This window comes from Telopea speciosissima, chromosome 1 (genome assembly GCF_018873765.1).
Source record: "Telopea speciosissima isolate NSW1024214 ecotype Mountain lineage chromosome 1, Tspe_v1, whole genome shotgun sequence".
Lineage (NCBI taxonomy): Eukaryota > Viridiplantae > Streptophyta > Magnoliopsida > Proteales > Proteaceae > Telopea > Telopea speciosissima.
Window position 1 is genome coordinate 49,485,946 of NC_057916.1, and position 8,624 is coordinate 49,494,569.

Here is an 8,624-nt window from a genome sequence, read left to right on the forward strand (position 1 = left end):
GCACATTGGATATAACTAATTGCTACATAATTGAGTTGGACTTTTGCTTTATCAGCTGGAGTCCACTCTTCTTTGGGTTTGTCTATATTGTTTGATCCATTCTCAATGACTTCCCATGCATCAATATTATTGGCATACACGAAGTTCTTGAAGCGATTCTTTCAATAGAAAAATCTTTCACCTTCAAAGAAGGGTGGTCGGGTAATATTGTATCCTTCAACCTTATGATTGGCAGAGGATCCCATGGTCTTAACTTTTAGTAGGATTGAAAACAATCATGGTCTTGAGCTCCCGCTCTGATACAAAAGTGAATTCACCTAAAGGAGGGGTGAATAGGTGAAGGTAGTGGAAATAAAAACTTATTACAGAATTAAACAAGTTATCGATGAAATTAAACAAACAACAAAGATAAGACACGAGATTTTATAGTGGTTCGGCCAATATTTACCTACGTCTACTCCTCTCACCTTAGAGAGAATGCCACTAAAAACAAATCTTGAGTATGAGTAAGAGAACTCGTACAACTCTTGAGAAACGAGCAAAGGAACTCAACAACTAATCTTATTTTTTGAGCAAGAGGACTCAATCAACTCTTGATTCCGAGCAAGAGGACTCACATAACCATATAAAATAAAATGGTACTAAGATTAGGATTACCTCAACCTTAGATGTATGAAACTACTTTTCACCTTTGAAGCTTGAAGCTAGTTGAGGTGGAGTAGCTAGCGAGGGAATGCACTTGAATGAATACTTTGATGAAGAGTGTTTTGAATGATCAAACACCAAAGTCTTTTTGATGTCTTTGATTAGCTTAAATTAATTATAATTAGTCTAAATGAGCTCATCTATTTATAGGCTAAGGTGCTCAAAGCATCTAAGACTTAATGCTAATTTCGAACATAAATATGTCCTAATCCGGTATGCCGTTTCCTAATTTGGTATGCCGGATCATAGAATCTATCCGTTGACCAACGGTTAAATCATATCAGTCATATACCAATTCGGTATACTGGATCATGATTCGGCATGCTGAATTATGATTCGGTATGCCAGATCATGATTCAGCACATTCCGTTTGGTCACTGTGAGCAAAAACCTGAGACTTTGTTTTGCAGTCAAAAGTGGATTCGGCATGCCGGATTAGGATTCGGTATGTCGGATCAGCTGATGTTGCTGAAAATGGTGAAGTCCATGTTTGGGCAAATGTGGGGCCATCAGCTTAGATTTGATCCATGTAAAAACACCTCCTAGGGTCACTCTACATGTATGCATGCATGAGTGTGTACATTACAAAAGGTCTTTAACTTTAAATACATCTTGATACAAAAATAAACAAAAGCTTTAAAGTCTTGTATCTCAATGAGTTGCTTTGAATAGAGGTCTTTGAAAGTAGTCCTTCTCTTAGTCCTTTTCTTCACACCATTCTTTGAAACTTTGTCTTGGTTCATTGCCTTGGTTCTTTGTCTTAGTTCATTGTCTTGGTTCAACAAGCTTTTACAAGCTCCCCCTTACTTGATGCTTATTTCTTGTGAGGTCTCTGTACAATATAACACAAGTTAGTACAACTAACTTATTTGTTATCATCAAAATCATAATGGGTGATGTGTGGATTTTACCTCAATAATAATTACTCTGTCTTGAATGGAATATTCCTTCCTTTTTCACAACTATAACTATTATGTCTTACCTTGACTGTTGACTATGGATTGGGACACTGTGTCAGTGATCCTGGTAGAGAAAGGGAAAGACGTGTGTCATCCTAGTCACCCCTTGACTGTGCTTTTTTCCTATTTAGAAATGGGGACGTGACATAGATGACATATTGTTGATGGGTAACAATGTAGGGTTTCTTTCATAGATGAAACAGTGGTTGTCCACAACTTTCTTGATGAAAGACCTTGGTGAAGCTAGCTATAACCTTGGGTCAAACTCGTAAGAGATCGCCAGAAAAGGACACTAGGCTTGTCATAGGCTACCTATATAGACAAAGTCCTGGCTAGATTTAGGATGCAGAGTTCCAAACGGGGAAGTGTCCCTTTTTGACATGGAGTCAGTCTTTCCAGATCTCAATGTCCTTAGTCTTAGATGGACATTGAAGAGATGAAAAGGATTCCCTATGCCCTTGTAGTAGACAGTCTTATGTACGCTATATTATATACGAGGCTAAACATTTTCTGTGCAGTAGGTATTGTAAGTCGTTACCAGTCTAACCCTGGACGAGAGCATTGGATTGTTGTCAAGAATATCCTCAAGTACCTGAGAAAGACTAAGGATTATTTCTTGGTTTTTGGATCTGATCAGTTGTTAGTTCTGGGTTACATAGACTCGGATTTTCAAATTGACAAGGATGACAGAAAATCCATGTCTGGGATGGTATATCTAATGGGTGGAGGTGTCACTGTGTGGTGGAGTGCAAAACAGAAATCTATAGCTAATTCCACCACTGAAGCAGAATACCTTATAGCTTGCGATGTAGCAAAAGAAGGTGTTTGGCTGAGGAAATTCCTATCAGATTTGGAGGTTGTCCCTGGCCTTGTCAAGGGCCCCATTCTCCTATTATGTGATAACAGAGGGGCCATTGCACAAGCTAAGGAGCCTAGGGCTCATCAGAGGAACAAGCACGTGCAGCAGAAGTATCACCTCATCAGAGAGATTATCCAGTAGGGCGACGTGAGTGTCTCCAAAGTGGACACTACTGAAAATGTATCTGATGCAATGACAAAGGATGTGTCACCTGGAGTGTTGAAAAACACATGGAGGCATGGGTTTGAAATGTATGGGAATGGCTTTGATGTACAAGTGGGAGATTATTGGATTTATGTGTCCATCAAACCCGGTTTGGTCCAATTTAGTCTAGTTTTACTTTGTATTGAACCTTTATACATTCTGGTTTAATATTATCACATGTGATATAAACTTTTTGAGCATTATGTGTCCGAATGTATTACTTAAAATGGTAGTCACAATTAGGGTGTGGGCTGGGCACCCTTATCATATGGTCGTCGTATTGGGTATGCCTAGACATGTGAAGTCAGGGTACGAATGCGAGTACTCACATGTTTGATGTGTGTATTGGTGAAGAAACTACTTTGTTGATTCCCTCATGTGTTACTGCCAGATGTAGGATAGGATAGATATGAGTCACCGAGACCCTCTACCTGAGGGAACCTAGTCACTGCAAAGTGTGACCAGATTCTTTGGTTCATCAAGGAGTGAGACTCAAGTGAGTCAAAGCCGATGTTGTCACACCCCAAACCACCCCCTGGGAGGATTAGGTAGGTGACCCAACTTGCGTAATGGCAATCCGCCAAATCCCACGGATCTAGAAGCAGTTATTACATTCACGGAACCACATCCATTCACTTTACCATAGGCAAGATCAGAGTGCTGCAGATAAAATACAATTGCAATAACAAATAGAAAGCGTAGTGATACGGGAAATGATGATAATATATACATATGTGTGATTGTTCTGATACATTCCCCAACCTACCCACAAACTAAAAAGCAAAGCTAACAAGATCAAAGACAAAGTTACTACATACATATATATAAAGGGTGAGCAGACTCAACCCCAAAAAGAAAGTAAAAAGACTACAATGGAACCATAGACAGAATAGGGATAAACTCCTAAACAAAGCAAAAAGGAGTCCCTAAGATAAAAACCATCAAGTGCACTCTTCAACGGCCTTCATCAAGGACCACCAATAATGCACACATCATCAACACGACCTCCATCGGGGTCCACACCAATATCATCATAATAACCAGGGCTCTCCTCGTAATGAGCCTCCTTGCCACAGCGGCATCGATCTACAAAATCATCTAAGAAAAATATATATAACAGAGTGTGAGCTCCCACTGAGCCCTTGAGCAAAACATATCATCATGCATGCACATGAAACCACATTCCACATGATCCTATATGATATGCAAGTCCAGATTAATTATTAGCCACCTAGTAATACAACTAAGTCAGGTTTGTGCTACTACAATCCCCAAAACATGTATCCCTAGTGCGGGCTTGGTTACCCCTTCCCACGATACACCCATTGAGTTGTCAGAGAGGACCTGTCAACTCCCGCATTCGTTCACCAAGGTTAGGCCGACCAGCCCTCTGTGATTAACCTATAGGGTAATCCATCACATTTCTCATTTCCTTTCTTTTCTGGCTTATAGCTCGGCATATAGCTCATATTCACCATTCCGGTGTAATCACATTTCTTTTCTTTTCTCATATACACATATGGTCACCCTCACAGGCGTCCAACACCTTAACCCCTATTGACAAGGGTGCGTAGCACGAGTGATGAAACTCTAACCCCATGTCTATATGGCATCGTATGAGTCAGGTGGTGTCAATCGCATCCCATACTACGGGCTACCACAGGCCTCATTTTCAAGCCGACTACGACATCTAGTCTAGCAATCACAATCATCAGATAGTATTCACAGTGTTGATCAATAGATAATCATTGTTCAGTAATTTGAGTAATTGAACAGAATTAAATAACACAGCATTTAAGATTTAAAAATTATTTGTCGGCATACAGTTACACATGCATATATGATAATACTTCACTCACCTGGGTTTGGTTCTAGGAACTCGGTCGCAATTTTAGTTCCAATAGCAGTCTGATCGTAGACCTCGAGCGCGGGATCAAATCCTAGATATAAATAAAAAAGTGTCATATTAAGTTTCCAATCTGTCTCTGGTAGTCCTAGGGTTAACCGAAACTTACTGGGTTGACCCGGTATTCCGTTGGTTCTCACTTGGAATCCTCTGGGCCATGCACTGGGCCTTAGGTCCATGTCCCGGTGCATCATCCAAAGATGGTGGTCTAGGGGTAAAATGGTCATTCTCAGTGATTGTACCTGACCCTAGGCCATAATAGGCTTATTGTACTGTCCTCAACTTGGCAGTGTTGCAGGACTAAGCACTGGCAGGGTTTCCATCACCTGCAGGGCGCACTTGGGCTCCCAAGTCATCCCTTATAAGGACAGATGTGGGGAAAGGGTATTTAGGTCTTTTCCCACCTTCCCACACTGTTCCCTGGCCATTGGGTGAGGTTCCCCAAGACAACATGCCAAAACAGCAGTGTTTCACTCATTGGACGATGTCTCTAGGCATTGGGTGCATCGCCCAGAGTCTTCAAATCGATAAAGGGCTGAGATTCCAAGGTTGGTCTTCATGGGCAGTGCTCAAATCTTCACCCCATGCATGTTAGGGTGCTAGGTACCCCTAGGGGTGATCTAACTTTTGGTCCAAGTGGATTCTCCATTAGGCCCACCACTTGGTTGCCAAAGGCTGCCCAAACAGCCCAGTGAATAGTGTCATGGGGTTTTCTTCAGGTATGAAACTCAATTTCAACCACATGCAAGGCTGGAAACAAATTTAACATGGTGATACAAGGCTGCAATTACCCAGGGCTAGGTCTGTGTAGCCATGGCTTGCATCCAGGGTTCCAAACAGCTAACCAACAGTGAATCTGGGCAGTGCAGCCATGCACAACCAGATTCGGCTCTCAAAAACAGCAACCAGACTTATAAAATTTATTAAAAATCTCAGATCTTCCATGCTCCATACTTGCATGGCAAATCTGAGGTTGTCCAGGGCAGTCCCTAGCTGTTCTAGGCTGCCAGAGAGTAGGAATCCATATAAAACACAGGGATAAAAAGGAGGCAGTAGGTATGTACATATGTATTTATACCTAAGCTGAGCTGAGGAGGCACGAAAATCCAGGCCTTGGAGTGTAGGTCTGACTCCCCTCTTCTTCTCCTTCCTTTCCTTCTTCTTCTTCCTCTCCTTTCTCTCTTCTTTTCTCTCCCACAGTTCCAATAGTGCTAAGGGCTCTAAATGAGCCCAAGGCATTCCTATTTATAGGCCAGCCCATGACTAGGGCCTGTTTGGCTATTAAGACCTAGTTTCAAAATGCATTCTTTACTGCATTTTCAGCCACTCTGGGCTCCCTGGTGGGGTCCACAGTGAACCTAGGGTATGAGGTGGTCCCTCAAACTCCCCTCTACCTATGGAGGGTGCCCATGTCCATTATGGGTGGTCCCAATAATATAAATCCATTAAAATATGCTATTTTACTCATTGGGCGCTGTCTCTGGGCCTTGTCTGCATCGCCCAGTGCCATCGCCCAGAGATATTAGCAAGCTGAAACTTAGTGGGGCTTGCACAAGGGTTTGACCCTTGGTCAGGACATTGTCCCCACATGCCATTTAGAGGTTTTTACACACTTTTTCAGAGGTGGGTCCCACAGTTATGGGGAGGAGAGAGATTACCTGGGGTCCAGGCCATACATAATGCTATGAGCTGTGCAGCTGCAGGGGTCTGCTATCCACCTTCTGACTGGTATATAGGGGAACATGCACAGAGTTTCCTCATTAATCCCAGTCACTGGAGTGATACTCCACAGTGTTCCTGGTTTCCTGGTCAGGGGTTCCTGTTGTTCAATCAAAATCCCAGTCAGTTAAGAGCAGGGTTTGACATTTCTCCCCACCTTACAAAAATTTCATCCTCAAAATTTTCTTAGTTTGCAATTCGAAGAGTTAAGGATATTTCTCTTTCATTTCTTCTTCACATTCCCATGAGGCTTCTTCCACTGGGTTGTTTCCCCAATGAACCTTTACAAAAGTGACAGTGCGGTTGGAAGTTATGCTCCTTTCTGTCCAATATCTCCGTAGGTTCAGTTGATAGTACATGTGTCGGGTTGTTAATGTACTTCCTCAGCATTGACACATGGAAAACATCGTGGACGCCTGATAAAGATGGTGGTAGTGCTAGTCAGTATGCTACGAGTCCCACTTTATTGAGTATTTCATAAGGACCGATGAGTCTTGGGCTTAACTTGCCTTTCTTGTTAAAGCGTAGCAATCCTTTAGTTGGAGACACTCGAAGGAATACCTTTTCTCCGACTTCAAATTCAATGTCCTTCCTTCGATTATCCGCATAACTTTTCTATCTTGACTGGGCTGCCTTGATCTTTTCTCTTATAACATCCACCTTGTCACAGGTCGCTTGTATCATCTCGGGTCCGAGATATTTTCGTTTGCCAACTTCATCCCAATATAAAGGAGTTCTACATTTCCGTCCACATAGAGCTTCAAATGGTGCCATGCCAATGGTGGAGTGATAGCTATTATTGTATGCAAATTCCACTAGAGGTATGTGAGCATCCCAACTATCGTTCATCTCTAAAATACAGGCTCTGAGCATATCTTCTAGAGTCTGAATAGTTCTTTCTGACTGTCTATCCATCTATGGATGGAAAGCTGTACTAAGATTCAATTGAGATCCGAATGCCTTTTGCAAACTCCTCCAAAACCTTGAGGTAAATCGAGGATCTCTATCAGACACTATACTGACAGGCACGCCGTGTAGGTAGACTATGTTTTCAATGTATATCTGGGCAAGATTCTCCATTGGGTAGCTTATCTTGATTGGTATAAAGTGTGCTACCTTTGTCAGTTCGTCTACTATCACCCATATCGCATTCATGCCCTTCCTGGTGTTGGGCAGATTTGTCATGATATCCATAGTGATTCTTTCCCACTTCCATTCAGGTATAGGAAGTGGCTACAATAAACCATATGGTTGGTGTCTCTCGGCTTTTATCTGTTGACAGGTGAGGCACTTGGACACGTATATTGCTATGGTTTCTTTCATTCCCATCCCCCAGTAATACTTCTTCAAATCTTTGTACATCTTCGTACTTCCGGGGTGGATTGTATAGGGTGAATTGTGCGCTTCTTTAAGGATTCGGTCTTGGACATCATAATCATTAGGCACACACAATCTGTCTTGAAACTTCAGGGCACCATCATGGGCCAAAGAAAAATCCGGATCCTTGTGGATTCCTTGCTGTACTTCCCAAATGATCTTGGCCAGCTCGGGGTCCAATGGTTGCTTCATAATTACCTCTTCTCGTATCGACGGCCTTAGATCCATGGACGCTAATTTTATAGCCGTTCCTTCGATCATGAGTTCCAGATCAAACCTTCGAGCTTCTTCTATCAATTGCTCACTTACAGCTAAGGAAGCGAGAGATGTAGTCTGAGATTTTTTGCTTAATGCATCCACTACAACGTTGGCCTTTCCAGGGTGGTAATGAATTTCACAGTCATAATCTTTTACCAGTTCTAACCACCGCCTCTGTCTCATATTCAGCTCTTTCTGGGTGAAGAAATACTTCAGGCTTTTATGATCACTGAAGATTTCACTCTTTTCACCATATAGGTAATGCTGCCATATCTTTAACGCGAAGACTACCGCTGCCAACTCTAAATCATGAGTGGGGTAGTTCTTCTCGTGTTCCTTCAGTTGTCTTGAGGCATAGGCGACTACTTTACCTTTTTGCATTAGAACGCCACTTAATCCTATCCTAGATGCATCGGTATATACCACCATTCCTCCGCTACCGTCTGGAATGGTCAAGACTAGAGCTGTCACCAATCAGTTTTTCAATTCCCAAAAACTTTTCTCGCATGCTTTATTCCACTCAAACTTGGCACCTTTCCTTGTGAGTTTTGTCATGGGTGCTGAAATCCATGAGAAATTATCAATAAACTGTCGGTAGTAATCGGCCAAACCTAAGAAACTTCGGATCTCAGTGGCA